Source organism: Propithecus coquereli, unplaced genomic scaffold (genome assembly GCF_000956105.1).
Source record: "Propithecus coquereli isolate 6110/MARCELLA unplaced genomic scaffold, Pcoq_1.0 Scaffold104, whole genome shotgun sequence".
In the NCBI taxonomy this organism is placed as follows: domain Eukaryota; kingdom Metazoa; phylum Chordata; class Mammalia; order Primates; family Indriidae; genus Propithecus; species Propithecus coquereli.
In genome coordinates, this window is record NW_012134303.1 from 1,619,718 (window position 1) to 1,642,122 (window position 22,405).

The following is a 22,405-nucleotide window of genomic DNA, read 5'->3' on the forward strand; positions in this document are numbered from 1 at the left end:
AAATTTTACAACCTAGGCATGAGACCAGGCTTGCAAGTAAGCTTTTGAATGCAGTGTCAGAACGGCCAGCAACACTTCTGCCACTGTCTAGGCTTTGCCCATCATAGTTAAAGGGGAACAGAAGAGTAATAAGTAAAAAGCGAGATGATCAAAGTTTTTCTTTGGTACTACCACCCTCTTTTTTGATAGACTCCTCCATGTTCTCATACATTTCCAGCCCCAAGAAACTTGCAATTGAGAAAGAAAAAAAAAATCAATTCTCCAGGCTCCATGTCTAGGGATTCTGATTGAATAGGTCTATGTGGGACCCAGGAATCTGCATTTTAATATCCTCCTCCCAGTGACTCTGATGCTTGTCTTCCTCAGACTACACTGAGAATCACTGATATAAGATCATATAGATGATTGAGGTTTTGCAGCTGAGTTTGTGCATTTGAGTTGTGGTTGGTACAAGGTCTGGAATCTGAATAAACCATCTACAACAAAACCAAACTGGGTACTCATTGGCCTGAATGATGATTTCTAACAACTTAGCAACCATGCTTGAGGAAAAGCTTTGAAAGTCATATCATGGAAGGGGAATGGAAGTAAAGAAACTTCCACTAGACAACTGCACATATACAGAAGAGGACTATGTGAAAAGGGGGAATTGTTATTAATCCTATAGAAGCCTTTCCTCCCCAGAGATAAAGGAGTATAGGCACCTAACTGGGCAGATGTAGCTATTAAAGTAGGGTTATAAAGTAGAAAAGACTACAGGGGAGCTAGGGTGAGAGAAGTGGGGTCATTGATGGAGCTAAGAAGGGGAAGAACTAGAATTTGAACCTATGAACCTCTCATTCCAAAGCCTATGTGCTTTAATCTTCTAACAGTGAGTTACATCCTTGCTCAAACTGTTGACTCTTTCTGCCATTTCTGCCTGAGAAAATCCTGCACTCTCTCTCAAGGTCCATTTCAAATGGACCTTGGCTCTCTTTGTGAGAGCCTTCCCTGATTTTATGCTTCTCATCTATAACAGATGTCAGCCCTCCTGCTGCTATGGGGGGATATGGGAGAACCAGTACTCTGATGGGTCAGAGCTGTGAATTCAAATTTCAACTACATAGCAGCCATGTTCAGTAGGATTGGAGTTGAGTGGAGGTGGTAACACCCACTGAGAGGGGAATGGGCTATTTCTGTCCAGAAACCAAAAACAGTCAGCCACTCTTTAACTGAGTACATGCAGTTGGAAGAACTGACACAATAGTTCCGTGACACAGTAGTTGGGGAGATGTGTGTACAGGGAGGAGTGGTGAGAATGCCAGAAAGGCAAAATCATTTGAGAAACTTGTCATAAAGGAAGACTCCTTGTAATTCACATTTTCAGATACTTTTGACTGATGCTTGATATAGAAATCAGGAATCTGTCTTTTAAACAAATGCCTCAGATAATTCTGATGTGGGTAATTGATGGAACACTCTGAGAAACATGGCTGAAAGTGAGGTCTGGGCCTTGGCTGCACATTGGAATCTCCTGGGAACAATCTCATGCCACTAAGGACCTTAAAAATCTATGTTACTGCTGCCACTGCCACAAACTTCTACAGTCTACCTGACCGAGGTACCCACAGTTATCATTGATGTTGCAGCTGAAGAAGTTGCACAGAGACTATACCACCGTATCTACTCAGAACCAGAACCATCACACCCTTCCCAACTAGGACACTAAGACCTATCTGCATGTGAAACTCTTTCTCTATCAAAGCCACTCTATAAAGTTTTGAAGAGGTGATTTTTCCACCAGATGCACAGACATCAATACAGGGACACAAGAAACATGAAACATAAAAGAAATATGACACCACCAAAGGAATACAATAACTCTCCAGTAAAGACCTCAAAGAAAAGGAAATCTACAAATTTCTGAAAAAAAATTTGAAATAATAATCTTAAGGAAACTCAGTGAGATGTAAGAGAATACATATAGACAATTAAAGAAAATCAGAAAAAAAAGTCACAATATGAGCAAGAAATTTAACAAAAAGATAAAAAAGATCAGTCCTGCCGCTGAAGAATTCAATGAATGAAATAAAAATACCATAGACAGATTTAATAGCAGACTAGATCAAGCAGAAGAAAGAATCTCCAAAGTTGAAGATAGGCTTGAAATTACCTAGCCAGAGGAAAAAAATAAATAATAATAAAAATAAGTGAAGAAGGCCTACAGGACTTATGGGACACCGTTAAACAAACAAATATTTACATTATTGTAATTCCAAAAGAAGAGGTGGTAAAAGGCATAGAAAACCTATATAATGAAATAGTAGCTGAAAACTTTCCAACTCTTGGAAAAGGTATGGGCATCCAGATCCAGGAAGCTCAAATGCCCCCTGATAAGAGTCAAATTGTGACAAGTCAAAAAGAGAATTCTAAAAACAGCAAGAGAAAACCATCGGGTCATATATAAGGGAATCTCCAATAGGCTAATAGCAGATTTCTCAGCAGAAACCTTACAGGCCAGTAGAGAATAAGGTAATATATTCAAAGTGCTGAAAGAAAAAAATTGCCAGCCAAGAATAGTATAAGCAGCAAAGCTATCCTTCAGAAATAGAGAAATAAAGTCCATCTCAGACAAGCAAAACTGAGGGGATTCGTTACCGCCAGGCCAGCCTTATTAGAAATCCTAAAGGAAATCCTGCATCTGAAAGCAAAAGGACAATAGCCACTATCAGGAACAAGTATAAAACTCACTGGTAAAGCAGATACACAAAGGGGAAAGAGAAAGGAATCAAACCATATTACTACAGAAAGCCACAAAACCACAATGATAAATAATAAGAGAGAATGAAAGGAACAAAGCATATATAAACAACCAAAAAACAGTTAACAAAATGACAGGAGTAAGTCCTCACCTGTCAATAACAATCCCAAATGTGAATGGATTAAATTCCCCCACTAAAAGTTATGGACTGGCTAAATGGATTTTAAAAAGGCCCAACTATGTGCTACCCACAAGAAACTCACTTCACCTGTAAACACATTTATACACTGAAAGTGAAGGAATGGAAAAAAATATTCCACCCAAATGGAAACCAGAAGTGAGCAGGAGTGTGTGTGTGTGTGTGTGTGTGTGTGTATTATATCAGATAAAACAGACTTTAAGCCAAAAACTGAAAAGAGACAAGGTTATTAGGTAATGTAAAAAGGATCAATTCAGCAAAAGAATATAACAATTCTAAATATATATGCACCCAACAGCAGAACATCCAGATATATAAAGCAAATATCAGATCTAAAGGGAGAGATGGACTCCAACACAATAATAGTTGGGGACTTCAGTGCCATGCTCTCAGCATTGGAGAGATCATCTAGACATAAAATCAAAAGAAGAAACATTGGATTTAAACTACACTTTAGACCAAATAGATATAACAGACATTTACAGAACATTTTATCCAACAGCTGCAGGATATACATTCTTTTCATTTGCACATGGAACATTCTCCAGGATAGACCATGTTAGGCCACAAAACAAGTCTCAACAAATTTTTTAAAACTAAAATCTCATGAAGTACAGCATATCTCATTTTATTGCACTTCACTATATTGTGCTTTGCAGATATTGCATTTTTTACAAATTGAAGATTTGTGGCAATTTGGAGTCAAGCAAATATATTGGACCCATTTTCACAACAGTATGTGCTCACTTTGTGTCTCTGTGTCACATTTTGGCATTTCTTGCGATATTTCAAAGTTTAATTATTATTATATCTGTTATGGTGATCTGTGATCAGTGATCTTCAATGTTACCATTGTAATTATTTTGAAGTTCCATGAACCATGCCCATGTAAGATGCTGAACTTAACTGATAAACATTGTGTGTGTTCTGACTGCTCCACTGACCAGTTGTTCTCCCATCTCTCTCACTGGGCCTCCTTATTCCCTGAGGCACAACGCCATTGAAATTAGGCCAATTAATAACCTTACAATGGCTTCTAAGTGTTCAAGTGAGAAGAAGAGTGGCACATCTCTTTAAATCAAAAGCTAGAAATGATTAAGCTTAGTGAGGAAGGCATGTTGAAAGCTGAGTTAGGCTGAAAGCTAAGCCTCTTGTGCCAAACAGTTAGTGAATTGTGAATGCAATGAAAAAGTTCTTGAAGAAAATCAAAGGTGCTACTCCAGTGAACATGAAAATGATAAGAAAGTGAAACAATATTATTGCCAATATGAGAAAGTTTTTAGTGATCTGGTTGGAAGATCACAAAGCCACAACATTCCCTTAAGCCAAAGTCTAATCCACAGCAGGGCTCTAACTCTCTTTAATCCTATGAAAGCTGAGAGAGGTGAGGAAGCTGCAGAAGAAATGTTGGAAGCTAGCAGAGGTTGGTTCATGAGGTTTAGGAGAAGACATCTCCCTAACATAAAAATGAAAGGTTCAGTAACAAGTGGTGATATAAAAGCTACAGCACATTATTCAGAAGACCTAGCTAAGATAACTGATAAAGGTGGCTACACTAAACAGCAGATTTTCAATGTGGATGAAACAGCTTTATATTGGAAGAAGATGCCATCTAGGACTTTCATAGCTAGAAAGGAGAAGTCAATGCCTGGCTTCAAATCTTCAAAGGACAGGCTGACTCTCTTGTTAGGGGCTAATGCAGCTGGTAACTTTCATTTGAAGCCAATGCTTACTTACCATTCTGAAAATCTTAGGGCCCTTAAGAATTATGCTAAATCTACTCTGTCTGTGCTCTATAAATGGAACAACAAAGCCTGGATGACAGCACATCTGCTCACAACATAGTTTACTGGATATTTTAAACCCACTGTTGAGAACTACTGCTCAGAAAAAAGATTCCTTTCAAAATATTGCTGGGTCATTGACAATGCACCTGGTGACTCAATGCACCTAGAGCTCTGATGGAGATGTACAGGAAATTAATGTCATTTTCATGCCTGTTAAAACAACATCCATTCTGCACATAGATCAATGAGTAATTTTGACTTTCGAGTCTTATTATATAAAAAGTACATTTCATAAGGCTATAGCTGCCATAGATAGTGATTCCTCTGATGGATCTGGCAAAGAAAATTAAAAACCTCTGGAAAAGATTCATCATTCTAGATGCCATTAATAACATTCATGACTAATGAGAGAAGGTCAAAATATTAACATTAACAGGAGTTTTGAAGCAGTTGATTCCAACCCTCATGGATGACTTTGAGGGGTTCAAGACTTCAGTGGAGGAAGTCACTGCAGATGTGGTGGAAACAGCAAGAGAACCAGAATTAGAAATGGAGCCTGAAGATGTGACTGAATTGTTGCAATCTCATGATAAAACTTGAACAGATGAGGAGTTGCTTTGTTACTTCCTATGGATGAGCATAGAAAGTGGTTTCTTGAGACGGAATCTACTCCTGGTGAAGATATTGGGAACACTGTTGATATAACACAAAGAATTTAGAATATTACATAAACTTAGTTCAAAAAGTAGAGGCAGGGTTTGAGAGGATTGACTTCAATTTTGAAAGAAGTTCTACTTTGGATAAAATCCTACCAAACAGTATCACATGCTACAGAGAAATCTTTTATGAAAGGAAGAGTCAATTGATGCTGCAAACTTCACTGTTGTCTTATTTTTTTAAATTGCTACAGCCACCCCAGTCTTCAGCAGCCATCACCCTGATAAGTAAGCAGCCATCACATCAAGGCAAGACCCCCTCACCAGCAAAAACATAAAACTCACTGAAGGCTCAGATGATTGTTACCATTTTTTATCAATAAAGTATTTTTAATGAAGGTATGTACTTTTTAAAGACATAATGTTATTGTATATGTAATAGACTATAGATAGCATAGTGTAAAAATAACTTTTATATGCACTGGGAAATAAAAAAAATTCATGTGACTTACTTTATTGAGATATTCACTTCATTGTAGTGGTTTGGAACTGAACCTGCAATATATCTGAGGTATGCATGTATCTTTTCGGACTACAGTGGGATAAGATTTGAAATCAGTAACAAGGGGATCTTTTAAAACTATATAAATACATGGAAATTAAACAACATGCTCCTGAATGACCAATGGGACCAAAATTAAGAAGGAAATTAAAAATTTTCTGAAAGAAATGAAAATAGAAACACAGCATACCAAAACCTATGGAATACAGTAAAAGCAGTATTAAAAGTAAAATTTATAGCAATAAACTCCTTCATCAAAAAAGTAGAAAGATTTCAAATTTCAAATGCAACCTAATGATGCATTTCAAGAAACTAGAAAAGCAAGGACAAACTATACTCAGTAGAAGAAAAAAAATAATAAATATCAGAGCAGAAACAAATAAAATTATGGCTAAAAATACAATGCAAAAAATTAATGAAATGAGAAGTTGGTTTTTTGAATAGATAAACAAAACTGACAAACGATTAGCTAGACTAACCAACAAAAAAAGAGAAAAGACCCAAATAAACAAAATGAGAAATGAAAAAGGAGACATTACAATGGATACCACAGAAATACAAGGGATCATTAGAGACTATTATGAACAACTGTATGCCAATAAATTGAAAAACTGAGGGGAAATGGATGAATTCCTGGACACATACCACCTACCAGGATTGAGTCAGGAAGAAATAAAAAACCTGAACATACCAATTTGAAGTGGTGAGATTGAATCAGTAATAACAACTTTCTCATCAAAGAAAAGCCCAGGACTGACTGGCTTCACTGCTGCATTCTACCAGACCTTTAAAAAGAATCAATACCGATTCTTCTCAAACTCTTTTAGAAAATTAAAGAGGAAAAAAATTCTTTCAAATTCATTCTATGAGGCCATCATTACCTTTATACCAAAACCAGATAAGGAAACAACAACAACAACAAAATCCCTATAGTCCACTATTCCTGATAAAGATAGACATAAAAATCCCCAACAAAATACTAGCAAGCTGAATCCTGCAGCACATTTAAAAAATCATTTATCGTGATCAAGTGGGATTTCTCTCAGGGGTGCAAGGATGGTTCAACATATGAAAATCAATAAATGTGATACATCATATCAACAGAATGAAGGACAAAAACTATATGATTATCTTAATATTATAGATGCAGAAAAAGCATTTGATAAAATTCAACATTCCTTCATGATAAAAACTCAACAAATTAGGTATATAAGGAGCATACCTCAATACAATAAAGGGCATATGACACAGGTAACATTATAAGCTTTCAACTTTTCCTCTAAGAATTGGAACAACACAAAGACGCCCACTCTCACCACTCTTATTCAACATAGTAATGGAAGTCTTAGCCAGAGCAGTTAGGCAAGAGAAAGAAATAAAGTGCATCCAAATTGGAAAGGAGGAAGTCAAATTGTCCCAGTTTGCAGATGACATGATCTTATATAGACAGAGCCCTAAAAGTTCCACCAAAACCACTCTTAGAACTGATAAATGAATTCAGTAAAGTTGTAGGATACAAAATCAGCATACAAAAATCAGTAGTGTTTCTATACACCAACGACAAACTAGCTGAAAAAGAAATCAAGAAAGCAATCTCACTGGGCATGGTGGCTCACGTCTCTGATTCCAGTAACTTGGTAGGCTAAAGTGGGAGGATCGCTTGAGGCCAGGAGGTAGAGACCTGCCTGGGCAACACAATGCGACCTCCATCTTAAAAAAAAGAAAAAAGCCCACATTAGCTGGGCATACACCTGTAGTCTCAGCTAGCTACTTGAGAGGCTGATGAGGCAGAGGGATCGCTGGAGCCCAGGAGTTGAAGGCTGCATTGAGGTACGATCAGACCACTGCACTCCAGCCTGGGTGACACAGTGAGACCCTGTCTCTTGAAAAAAGAAAATAAAGAATTCAAAGGCAATTTCATTTACATTAGCTCTAAAAAATAAAAATACCTAGGAACGAATGTAATCAAGGAGGTGAAAGATCTCTACAAGAAAAACTATATAACACTGAGAAAGGGTATTGAAGAGGACACACACAAAAAAATGGAAAGACATCCCATGTTTATAGGGTGGAAGAATTAATATTGTGAAAATGACCATACTACCAAAAGCAATCTATAGATATAATGCTATCAAAATATTAATGACATTCTTCACAGAAATAGAAAAACAATCCTAAAATTCATATGAAATCACAAAAGACCCGAAATTGCCATAGCAATCCTGGGCAAAATGAACATGACTAGAGATATCACACTACCTGACTTCAAAATATTCTACAAAGCTATAGTAACCAAAACAGCATGATATTGGTGTAAAAACAGACACATAGACCAATGGAACAGAATCTATTACCAATCTAAAATAAATCCATGTATTTACAATCAACTGATTTTTGACAAAGGTGCCCAGAACACTCACTGGGGGAAAGGACAGTCTCTTCAATAAATGGTGCTGGGAAAACTGGATATCCCTATACAGAAGAATGAAACCAGATCCCCATTTCTCACCATATGCAAAAATCAACTCGAAATGGATTAAAGACTTAAATGTAAGACCCCAAACTATGAAAACACTATAAGAAAATAGAGTATATGCTTCAGGACATTGGTCTGGGCAAAGATTTTATGGATAAGACCTCAGAAGCACAGGCAACAAAAGCAAAAATAGACAAATGGGATTACATCAAACTACAAAGCTTCTGCACAGCAAAGGAAACAATCAACAGAGTGAAGAGACAACCTGCAGAATGGGAGAAAATATTTGCAAACTATTCATCTGACGGGATTAATACCCAGAATATATAACAAACTCAACAGCAAAAAAGAAAAAAAAACAAATAATCTGATTTTAAAATGGGCAAATGAGCTGAATAGACATCTTTCAAAAGACGTAGAAATGGCCAACAAGTATATGAAAAAATGCTCATTATCAATATTCATCAGGGAAATGGAAATCAAAACTACAATGCGATATCAACTCACCCTAGTTAGGATGGCTATTATCAAAAAGACAAAAAAAAAATACTGGCAAGGATGCAGAAAAAGGGATATTCTTATACATTGTTGGTGAGAATATAAATTAGTACAGCCATTATAGAAAAAACTATTGAGCTTCCTCAAAAAAACTGAAAATAGAACTACCATATGGTCTAGAAATCCCATTACTGGGTATACGCTCAAAGGAAGGGAAATCAGTATGTCAAAGGGATATCTGCACTCCTGTGTTTACTGCAGCACTATTCGCAACAGCCAAAATATGGAATTGACCTAAGTGTCCATCAGCAGATGCATGGATAGTGAACACGTGGTATATATACATAATGGAACACTATTCAGCCATAAAAAAGAATGAAATCCTGTCATTCATGGCAATATGGATGAGCTTGGAGGATATTATGTTAAGCAAAATAAGTCAGGAACAGAAAAATAAATACCATGTGGTAGCCAGAAAAGTTGATTTCAAAGAGAGTAGAATAGCAGTTACTATAGGCTGTGAAGCTGGAGGAGATAGTGAGAGGTTGGTAAACAGACACAAAATTAGAGCTAGATAGGAGAAACAAGCTCTAGCCTCCTATAGCAATGTAATGTGACTATAATTAACAATTTACTGTATATTTTCATATAGCTAGAAGAGTAGATTTTGAATGTTCTCAACACAAATGATAAATGGATATGCTATTTGATTATTGCACATTGTATACATGTATCAAAATGTCACACTGTACCCCATAAATCTGCACAATTATTATGAGTCAATTAAAAATAATAAAAGCCCCCCCCAAAAGAGAGAATCCTCTCGGGAGCTTTTAAAGCTAACAATGTCCAAGCCCCACTGGAGACCAACTAAACAGGAATGGATGTGGAGTAGACCCAGGCAGTGCTAGTTTTAAAAATTTCCGGGAGATTTCAATATGCAGCCAAGTCCAAGAACCAGTGATCTGAGCAGTTCATTTCCCCTGGGGCCACAGAGACATGGAGAGAATCAGAGAGGCTGAAAAGTAAATACAGTACATTAAAAAGACAACTATATTTCATTGTGATTTTTGTACTTTCATATACCTCATACTTTTAAACTGATCTTTCATAAACATTGCTTTTTAATCCCTCTGCTATTAGAGGAATTCTGAGCATAATTCAGTTCAATTCAATAAACATGCAGTAGTTTCCGATCATGGATGTTCTCTAGATCTTTCAATAGCTGCAAAGAATACAATTTGGGGATGGGGTGCTAACCTACATGCAAAGCTCTCTGATCACATTTTCTCATCTAATTTTCACCGTAACCCTATGAGGTAGATACTATTATTGTTCCCATTTTATAGATACTCACACTGAGGCACAGAGAGGTTAAGCAATTAGTCCAGATCACACAGCTATAATTTATAGAGTTGGGATTTGAACCCCGGCAGCAAGACTCCTGACCTTCACTGTCTAATGTGGTAGCCACTAGCCATGTGGGGCCATCGAGCACTTGAAATGTGGCTACTCCAAACTGATAATGTGCTGTAAACTTTAAAAATACACTTGATTTCAAAGACTTTGTATGAAAGAATATAAAACATCTCAATAATATTTTAATATTATTAAATGTTGAAATGATAATATTTTAATATGAATTAAAATATTGCATTTAATTTTACCTGAATCTTTTTATTTTTTAAATGTGGCTACTAGAAAATTTAAAATTACATATGTGGCTCACATTATTTTTCCTTTGCACAGTTCTGCCCCAGTGGCTGCATGCTAAATGATGACTTTTGTTTGGATCAGAGATTAAGCAGATAGTTCATGCTGTCAAGAAGCTTACAGTTTGAGTAGGAATAATATAAGAATCTAATATTTCTCTCTAAAATTGTATCATAATTAAGTGCTAAGAAAGAGGAAGGAGAGAGAATATCTAGTGTGTTGTGTGGCAGGGGAACATTTAAGCTGATTCTTAGATTAATTGTGAAGACAAGGATAAGGAGTAATATGCGGTCCATTTGCAAATAGTCTAGTCGTCTATTTTGGGGCATATGATACAGTAAGAAGAGTAGAAAAAGATAAGGCTGGATAAATATGTGAGGACCAATTCCTAGCAGGCCTTGAATGCCAGGTTTAGGAAGTATTCGAATATTTAGTTGCAGCATGGAGGTCTGCAGTTTCAGTTGATCCTCTAGATGGGTATCAGTCATTTGATTTGGGTTAGGTAGGAGAATGTAGATTCACAGCGATAAGTGGTTGAAAAGCAAGAAAGCATTTTTGGGGCATGTTGCTGAAAGCATGGGTATTCTACTGCATTATTCCATATTTCGATTGGATCTTTCTTAGCATCAAACAATGACTTTAAAATGTCATTTACTGAGAGCTCGATCAATTCCATCTGTAGTTCTTTAGGTATCTTGGTGACATCAACTTGGTGAGGCTGAAATGCTAATTTGAGTGTGATTTCATGATTCTCAAAGTCAGTGAAACTTTAATTGTATTCTCCAATTAATAGGAGAGGTTCACTGAGTTCGAGAATAATGAATAAATATTCAAATACTTTCCAACAAAAAGCAGACACAGCAAAGTCATTAAAAGGCTTGTTAACTTTAAAATTAATAAATAGTTTTCATTTTTGAAAATATTAAGTACATAGTAGTTAGATTTTTACAAAATAATGTACATTTTTAAGTATATCTAATTGACGTTTTTTGAATGTGGTCTCATTTGATTACAGCTCAATTAATGCGGCCTTCCAACATGAAAAGATTCCCCACCCCTGTTTTAGAATATTGGCCTCTGAAGGACACTTAAGGATCATCTAGTGCCTTCTCTCCTTTTCAGATGGGCAAATTGAGGCCAAAGAAGGAAGCGACTTCCCCAGCTCCCAGAAGGCGTTGCGTGACAATACTGTCCTCTAGTGCTCAAACTGCCGGGTTATCTGTTGAAATCATTACAGGCTACAGAAACACACTCTTCACACTTTCTCTGCCCTACCTTCATGACACAATTTGATTTTAGGCTTCCTCCTTTTTCTCTGGCTGCCTATTGGAAAAATTTCCCAGTGGACTAGCTCTATATCGAGACATGTGAAATTGCCAGAGGAAGGGGCATCTTGTGGCCAACTCCCTGCTGAAATCATACTTGCTTCAGCTTCTCCACCTTCTTGGCCTGTACCTTCTCTGCTCAGCTGCGTATTCTTCGAACGATTCACATATATCATCCTGCTCATCGATGACCGTTGCTAACTGGGGAAAATGTTCATCCAAAATTGCCATGCAATGCCCTTCCAGGAACATCAGGTTGCTTTATTCCTGATGTCTTATAGCCCTTACTCCAGTATCTCTCTGAACAGGGTCTAGGAACCACCTGCATCAGTATCAAGGATTGAGGGAAGCTTTCTTGAAACATGGATTCCTTGATTCCCACATTCCACTCCAGATCTACCAAATTAGAATCTTGGGGGTGGGGGCTAGTTATATGCATTTCAATAAGCTCTTAGGTGATTTGAATGCATACCAAAGTTTGATAAATACTGCTTCATGAGAGCAGAAACCCTTGAGGTGTACCATTATGTCATGTGTAGTGCTTCGCGCCATGGTGCTTAGCAAATTCAAACAATTCTAACAAATGATTGACTTTTTGCATTACTTGCTCAAACCCAAGTGTTTCGTTTTCTTTTCCTTCCTAGTTCTGCAATATCTATGAAGAGTATCAGAGTGATAGGCTGAAAACTGGGCATAGGCAGAGGACATTACCTCCTTCACAGAGAAAATTGAAACTATAGTTTCAACTCTCTTAACTTCCTCCTTGCCTTGTGCCTGTACTTAAGGGGAAGATATTCAGTCTATTATTATTATCTGCAATCCCCAACCCCTGGGCTGCAGAGCAGTACTGTTCCATGGCCTATTAGGAATTGGGCCGCACAGCCAGAGGTGAGCGAATGAAGCTTCGTCCGTATTTATAGCCGCTCCCCATTGCTTGCATCACCGCCTGAGCTCCACCTCCTGTCATATCAGCAGTGGCATTAGATTCTCATAGGAGCATGAACCCTACTGTAAACTGTGCATGTGAGGGATTCAAGTTGCCTGCTCCATATGAGAATCTAATGCCTGATGATCTGAGGTGGAGCTGAGGCCGTGATGCTAGCACCGGGGAGCGGCTGCAAATACATCATTATGATGTTAACTATAGGCTTTTCAGAGTTGTCCTTTAACAGATTAAAGAAATTTCCATTTATTCCTTGATTGCTGAGGGTTTTTTAAAAATCAGGAATGGAAGTTAGATTTTGTCAAATGCTTTTTCTGCATCTATTGTGATGATCAAATGGTTTTTCTTTTTTAGTCTGTTAATTTGATAGTTACACTGGTTTTTGAGTGCTTAACCTCTGTGCTTCAGCAACTCATGGAAGATTCCAAAAGTTTACACCAGATATTCTCAGCCAGAGGTAGTGGCATGCCTTTGATCCTAACTTATTTGTTGAGATCATCTCAAAAGTTAAAGATATTTTGTTTGTTTTGTTGTTATGTTTTTTAAAAGAACAACATTCCTTGTATTAATACAGACTAAAGAGCTAATATGATTTGGGGCAGTATAAAAGCATAAATGCTTTGGGGAATTGTTTGATATATACATGTACCTTGTAATATGTGTCTATTGTATTTCTATTTTGTTAACTCTATCTAAACAGTAATATTATTATGTCCCATTTTCTATTAGGCAGGTTTTTTGTTTTAGACTTCCAGCCAGGCTCAAGAGGGTGCTGACAGTGGCTTCTTCTTAATCTCTTTTCAGAAATTTAGCTGGCCAGAACCTGAGCATCCTCTTCCATGCAAAACTTCCTGCATAGAAGGGTCTGACAAGGAGGGTCTGGCAGCCCTGCCTCCTACACCCATGCATTTATTTGTAAAAGTTGATATGCATAGGAGCGACCACTTATAAGTGAAAGCATCTGGTATTTGTCTTACTGTGTCTGAGTTGTTTCACTTAAGATAATGACCTCTAGTTCCATCCGTGTTGCTGCAAAAGACATGATTTCATTCTTTTTTACAAATGAATAGTATTCCATTGTGTATATATACCATATCTCCTTTCTCCAATCCTCTGTTGATGGACACTTAGGTTGATCCTGTATCTTTGCTGTTGTGAATGGTGCTGTGATAAACATACAAGTGCAGATATCTTTTTCATATATTGATTTCTTTTCCTCTGGGGAAATACCAAATAGTGGGATTGCTGAATCATATGGTAGTTCTATTTTTAGTTCTTTGAGAAATCTCCATAATGTTTTCCGTAGAGGTTGCACTAATATACATTCCTACCAATGGTGTAAGTTCCCTTTTCTTCACATCTTTGCCAACATCCTGGTTTTTTTTTTTTTGTCTTTTTAATAATAGCTATTCTGATTGGTATAAGATGATACCTCATTGTGGTTTTAATTTGCATTTCTCTGATGATTAGTGGTGTTGAACATTTTTTCATATGCTTTTTGGCCATTTGTTTGATTTTTCTGTTAGATAATTTTATTTGTCTGTGTTACAGGAGGCAGGTGACGTTAGAACCAAATTAAATTATCCCTCAGTAAATTACTTATAACTCCCTTACTAAATTCTAAGTACCATTCTCATTTACCATCCGACTACCTATGGAGACAACATCACGATGTATTTCTTTGCTTTAACCTGTGCTCTTAGGTGACATTCAGATCTTCTTAGACAAAGAGGTGATAAAATGATAGACACTCCAGACTGATTGCTCTTGGAAAGTTGATTTTGATTACGTAGTAAGTGTCCTGCAGTATAGTAGCTGATGTAAGTTTGTTCACTCTATTTAATGTCTCTTCTTTTTTACGGCTTATTGTGCCTTAATTTTAGGTTAGTAAGTAAAGTTAGTAGTGTAGAGGGTTTTAGAGTAGCTCCTCCCACTGAAAGAGAATCCATTGGTGAACTTATTTTTTAAATTTCCTGGCTTGCTTGACTTATTAAGTTGGTGCAAAAGTGATCTTGGTTTTAGCATTGTTGAAATTTGCCATTTGATATTGGAATACATTCTTAAGTAAATGTGATTATGTCATACATCATTTAATGCACGTTTCTCGCTTTATGATTTTTTGCTAATGAATTATTACTCACTGTTTATTTTATATTTATTTTAGACTATGGAAATGATGTTAGACAAAAAACAAATTCGAGCAATTTTGAGTTTAAAATGGGTCGTAAAGCAGCGGAGACAACTTGCACCATCAACAACGTATTTGGCCCAGGAACCACTAACGAAGGTACAGTGCAGTGGTGGTCCAAGAAGTTTTGCAAAGGAAATGAGAGCCTTGAAGATGAGGAGTGCAGTGGCAGGCCATCGGAAGTCGACAACGATCAATTGAGAGCAATCATCAAAGCTGATCCTCTTATAACTCCAGGAGAAGTTGCCGAAGAACTCAAGGTCGACCATTCTATGGTCATTTGACATTTGAAGCAAATAGGAAAGGTGAAAAAACTTGATAAGTGGGTGCCTCATGAGCTGATCGAAAATAAAAAAAAATGATCATTTCGAAGTGTTGTCTCCTCTTATCGTATGCAACAACAATGAACTATTTCTCGATCAGATTGTGACATGTGACGAGAAATAGATTTTATATGATAACCAGCTCAGTGGCTGGACCAAGAAGAAGCTCCAAAGCACTGCCCAAAGCCAAACTTGCACCAAAAAAAGGTCATGGTCACCGTTTGGTGGTCTGTTGTTGGTCTGATCCACTACAGCTTTCTGAATCTCGGCAAAACAATTACATCTGAGAAGTATGCTCAATAAATTGATGAGATGCACCGAAAGCTGCAATGCCTGTAGCCGGCATTGGTCAAAGGAAGGGCCCAATTCTTCTCTACAACAACGCCTGACCACACATCGCACAACCAATGCTTCAAAAGTTGAACGAATTGGGCTATGAAGTTTTGCTTCATCTGCCATATTCACTTGACCTCTCACCAACCAACTACCACTTCTTCAAGCATCCTGACAACTTTTTGCAGGGAAAACGCTTCCACAACCAGCAGGATGCAGAAAATGCTTTCCAAGAGTTTGTCAAATCCCGCAGCATGGATTTTTATGCTATAGGAATAAACTAACTTATTTCTCATTGGCAAAAATGTGTTGATTGTAATGGTTCCTATTTTGATTAATAAAGATGTGTTTGGGCCTAGTTATAATGATTTAAAATTCACGGTCTGGAACCGCAATTATTTTTGCACCAACCTAATATTATTTTTTATCCCTCTCCTTGGGTCTCCTGTTTACTCAATGCATGCACCAAGGGGAGGATATTTGGCAATGACTTGCTATAAATACTTGGAATTGTCTGACTCTGGAAATCACTTTCAAATTCTTTACTTGTCTGCGTTTTTCTTTTTTTTTTTTTTTTTGAGACAGGGTCTCACTGTGTTGCCCAGGCTGGAGTGCTGTGGCATCAGCCTAGGTCACAGCAACCTCAAACTCCTGGGCTCAAGCGATCCTACTCCCTCAGCCTCCCGAGTAGCTGGGACTACAGGCATGCACCACCATGCCTGGCTAATTTATATATATATATGTATATTTTTAGTTGTCCAGCTAATTTCTTTCTATTTTTTTAGTAGAGATGGGGTCTCACTCTTGCTCAGGCTGGTCTCGAACTCCTGAGCTCAAACGATCCACTCGCCTCGGCCTCCCAGAGTGCTAGGATTATAGGCGTGAGCCACCATCCCCGGCCTGCATTTTTCTTGATTGGTGGAAACATCCCAGAACATTTAGTAGTAAAGAGAGAAAATGCAAGAGTTACATTTTTCTTATTTAGGATTTTTTTTCCTTTTTGGTGGGGTAGGAATGGTAAGTCATAAGGGTGGATGGGCAGAAGGAAGACATAATAAAGTATTAATAGTGAAAGAATAATAAAAAGTACATTGGTATTGTATTTTCATTCAGGTGACTTAAAATTTTCTCTTATAGAATTAATTTTATTCTTCAGGAAATTCTTAAAAGGAAATACTAGCAATGTAAGCCGAGCACAGTGGCACATGCCTGTAGTCCCAGATACACAGGAGCCTGAGGTTGGGGGAAGATCACTTGAGCTTAGGAGTTTGAGGCCACAGTATGCTATAACCGCGCTTGTGAATAGCCACTGCACTCCAGCCTATGTAACATAGTGAGACCCTCATCTCTAAAAAAATAAAAAGAAATACTAGCAATGTAGTAATAAATGTGAGATGAAACAATTCAAAAGGTACCCAAAGAACTATCAGAGGTGTCCTAAGGGTGAAGAGTGCGTACCTGTTTTATTTTGATGGGGGAGGCAGAGGGGAGGTAGGAGGAAAAGAATTGCTATTAGCAGTTCTATGCAGATGTTGTCACCTGTAATTAATAATGTCACCTATTTTCCTTCCCTCTAGTCTCAGTCAGGTATGGCTGAGTAACAACCAAGGACAAAATCTCAGGGGGACACAACAATAAGCACTTCTTTCTTACTCATTAATTAGGGGTTTTCTGATTAAGGCAGCATGGCTGGGCAGCTATGCTTCAAGCTGTGGGTTGGTCCATCACTGCTGGGTGATTCCGATTTGCTCCAGGTGTGTTCATTCTGGGGCTCAAGGTAAAGGTACACTGGCTACCCTGGGCAAGCCCTTCTCCTGGCCATGGCAGAGGCACAAGAAGTGAGTAGGCAAAGGATTTGTTTAGACATTTCTCAAAAGACAATATGCAAATCGTCAATAAGGACATGAAAAATTGCTCAACATTATTAGTCATTAGGGAAATGTAAATCAAAACCACAATGACAGACCACCTCACACACATTAGGATTACTGTAATAGAAAAGGTAGATAATAGCAAGTGTTGGTGAGGATGCACAGAAATCATACACTGCTGTGGGAATGTAAAATGGTACAGCCACTTTAAAAAACAGTTTGGCAGTTCTTTAAATAGTTAAACATAGAGTTTAACCGTATGACCCACTACTTCCACTCCTGGATACATACTTAAAAAGATTTGAAAACATATGTCCACACAAAAACTTGTACACAAATATTTATAGTGGCATTATTCATGATAGCCATGAAAATATGGAAACAACACGAATGTTCAACTGATGAATGGATAAATAAAATGTGGTATATCCATATAATGGAATATTAATTTATTATTATATTAATTTAGCTACAAAAAGGAATGAAGTACTGATTCATATGGTAACATGGATGAAACTTGAAAACATCAGGCCAAGTGTAAGAAGCCAGTCACAAAGGATCGTGTATTATATGATTCCATCTATATGAAACGTCCAGGATAGGCAAATCCATAGAGACAGAAAGACTACTGGCTACCAGGGGCTGGAGGGGGGGTTGGGGAAAATGAGGAGTGACTGCTAATGGGCATGGAGGGGTTCTTTTTGGGGTGTTGACAATATTCTAAAACTGGTTGTGGGGATCATTGAACAATTCTGTTTTAGTAAAAACCACTGAAGTATATATTTTGCATGGGTGAATTAAATGTTATACTCAATAAAGTAGAAATGTGTGTGAATGTGTGTGTACACACATACATACACATTTCTACTTTATTGAGTATAACATTTAATTCACCCATGCAAAATATGTACATATATGTGTATATATGTACATATGTGTGTATATATGTACATATACACACATACATATATACATATGTATATGTACATATATACACACACACACACATACACACACAGAAGCATGTGCTACCTCTTAAAGTCTAGTCTTGAAACTAGCACACTGTCACTTCTGCCTATATTCCAATGTTCAAAGCAAGTCACATGGCAGAGCTCAATGTCAAGGAGTGGGAAAGTACACTTGGCTTGTACTAGGAGGACTGCAAAGTTGAGATAGGGAACCGGAAGGCCCTGGTCAACGGAGAGTCATAAGACCTGAACCAAGGTCTCCAGTAAAGCAGGAGGTGGTGGAGAAACTGGCCCAAACCAACCAGAACCCAGATGGCCATGAAAGATGACCTCAGGTTACCCACACTGCTCATTATACCTTGGTTTATAATGATGTATTAGCATACTAAAAGAAACTCCCACCAGCGCCATGACAATTTACAAATGCCGTGGCAACTCCCAGAAGTTACCCTATGTGGTTTAGAAAAAAGAGGGACTTGCAGTTCTGGGAAGTCCCCGCCCCTTTCCCAGAAATCTTACGAATAATTCTCCCTCTGCTTAACATAAAATTAAATAAAAGGTATAAAATAAGACCCTGGAAACTCACAAAGTACTACTCTCTGTTGCTCTGAGAGATAGCCACTGCCCTGTCTATGGGACAGCCTCTTTTTTTTTCTTTTCTTACTTTAATAAACTTGCTTTTGCTTTACTCTGTAGGCTGGCTCTTGAATTCTTCCCAGCGTGAAGCCAAGAACCTACTTGGCATTCAGGCCGGACCCCAGTTTTGGGGTCCACTTTCCTGTATCAAAGTCACATGGCCTGCGCTGTGGCTAGGCATCGTGCGAGGTATATTCCATATGTTACATCATTTATTCCTCTCATCAGCTCTCTATTACTCCACTTTTGTGGAGAAGAGCAATTAAGACATGGGAGTTAAATAATGTTCCCAGGAACAAATAGCTAGGGGGTGGCAGAGCTAGAATTGGGAGCCAGATCGCTGTAACAATAGCATCCCAGTGCCTGACCACTGTATTAAACTTGACAAAGGATGGGCTCTGCAGTCAGATAGACTTGACTTCAAATCCTAGCTTTTATTCACTTTGTGACCATGGGCTTCCTCATCTTTAACTGGGAATCATGGTACCTAACTCTTAATGTGAGGATCAAATAAGATCATCTGTGTAAATTATTTAGCACATCACTTGGCACAGAGTAAAGGCTCAATGAATGTAAGCTACCCAAAAAGGAGGGGTTACAACAGTACAACCTCCACCAATGTGTCCCAGCAAAAGGAAATCGTATCCCTTCTCTGACCAGCCCCTTAAACTAGTCCCATCTTATGGTTTTCCAGCAATCTGTGGTTCATGATCAGCATTTCTATCTATACATTTTTATACATGACATAAAATAAAAATATACTTTATACTTTGAAATGAAAGAACATTTTAATTCCAAAGATTTTGATTGTCAAAGGCATAATAGATTTGCTGTGGAAATTCCAAATCGGTCCGCCACAAGCTACACAGCCTCTTGGCTTTTCATCCTAATAGCTAACTTATCACACGTACGAAAACTATTGCCAAGTGATTTTAAGAAATCTTTTATGGAATTTAAAGGAAAGATGTATGGCTGAGGAAGTCTTCAGATGGTGTGAAATCGTGCAAATCTCATCAACACTGTGGGAGAGAAAGGGAATGAAATTTCCAGGTCTGCCCATTTCCCCCCATCTATGAACACCTACAGATCCCCAAGTGTTTTAGGGAGGAAGGTACAAGTGCAAAAGTGGGTGAGCAGGACTCAATAAAGTGGTACAAAGTACCAAGCAGAAGCAGCTCATTTCCAGAAAGACATCCCCTATGTTCAAAGAGCCAGAAGAGGCAGGGGCCATGACCAGGCCTGCTAACTTTTATTGGCCTCAAGGAAAGAAGTTTAAGGGCAGAGACCAACAAAGTCAGGGGAAGGACAATCCTTTGCACAGCTTTTACTTAGCTCATGTATTAGTTTCCTGTAGCTGCTGTAACAATTATCATAAACTTAGTGGCTTACAACACAAATTTATTTATCATCTAGTTCTGTAGGTTAGAAGTCCAACATGGGTCTCCCTGGGACAAAATCAAGGTGTCAGCAGGGCTGTATTCTCTTCTGGATGCCTGGGAGATAACCTGTGTCCAGCCCTCACTCCTTGGCTCCTGGTCCCCTGACTTCATCTTCGAAGCCAGCAATTGTGAGTTTGAGTCCTTCTCACATCTCCTCAATCTTACCTATCCTGCTGCCTCCTTTTACTTTTAAAGACCCTTGTGCTTACGTTGGGCCCACCCAGAGAATCTCCCTATTTCAAAGTCATCTGATTAACAACCTGAATTTTACCTTCTACCTTAATTCTCCTTTGCCATGTAACAGCATATTGACAGGTTCTTAGGGGATGGACATCCTTGGGGGACTGGGGTTATTCTGCTTACCCCAGCTGCTGAATGTTGCACAAAGAATTGGTCCCTGTTACTAAAGGGAGAATAGATTAGAGGCAGTTTTAGGACTTTAGCAATACTGACAAAATATTTAGAATTTAGGTATTATTTGTAAAATGGCCCACTATAGACCTGCTCTTGAATGGGAAGACAGCATTATTTGTAAATAGGACAATTTGCTCCAAACGATTCTCTAATTTTAACACAATTTTGATTCAAGTGGAAAAATAATCAAGAAAACAAAAAAATATATATTTAAAGAGTAATAAGTAAAGATTCATCTCGCCACACATTAGAACAAGCTACAAAGCAGTCATCTTTAAGACTGTGATGCTGACTCAAAAGTGCAGTATTTATCACTGGAACAGAGATGAGAGGTTTGAAATAGCTTTTAGCATATATGACATTAACAGGTGTCAAATATGCATCATGAAACAATGAATGTAGTATTTAATATTAAGTGAGGACTTCGGAGTAACTGGATAGCAATTTGGAAAAATTCGTTCAGAACTACCCATCCTCTATTATAGGGCACAACACACCTCAGCTTGGATTTCAACTGAGTAAAATTAAATCTAAAGAATAGAATAGACAGTTCTTCCTAAACACAATTGTTTGATAAAGTATAAGCCCAACTGTGGGAGAAGGATAATTTTTAAAGGATTGAAGCAATAAAAAACTCAGAAAGGAAAATGTGGACCACGAAACTAAGAAAAAGGGGCAAACGATAGAATGTGGGAACTGGTGTGATAAATGACAGATAAGTATTAGTTATTTTAAACATGTAAAAAACTTACTGAACTCTGGAAGAATACCACAAAATCTCTGAAGGTAAAATGTTCAAAAAATAAAACAGACAATTCACAGAACAAAAAGTACATAGAGTAAATCAATACTTGAAAAATATGTAAACCTTATTATGCAACAAGGGTGGACAAATACAACAAAGTACCATCTTTATACCTATTTAATCAACAAAAAACATTTTCGAATGATAGCACCCAATGTTCATGAGGCTGTGGGGAAATATACATGTTGAAAGTCGTGATCATAATAACAACAGTAACCAACACTTATGGTACCCACCTTTTCCCTAACATTTCTGTGCAAGGGGACTGTTGTTTCTCCCATTTCATAAATGAGGCAACTGTGACTCAGAGAGGTGGCCTAACTAATCCATGATCACACAGCTAGTATGGGCAGACCAGCCTAAAAAAGCTTTGTTGAAGTCCAAACTCTGTGCTCTTTTTTTTTATTTTTATTTTTTTTTGAGACAGAGTCTCACTCTGTTGCCTGGGCTGGAGTGCCGTGGCATCAGCCTAGCTCACAGCAACCTCAAACTCCTGGGCTCAAGCGATCCTCCTGCCTCAGCCTCCTGG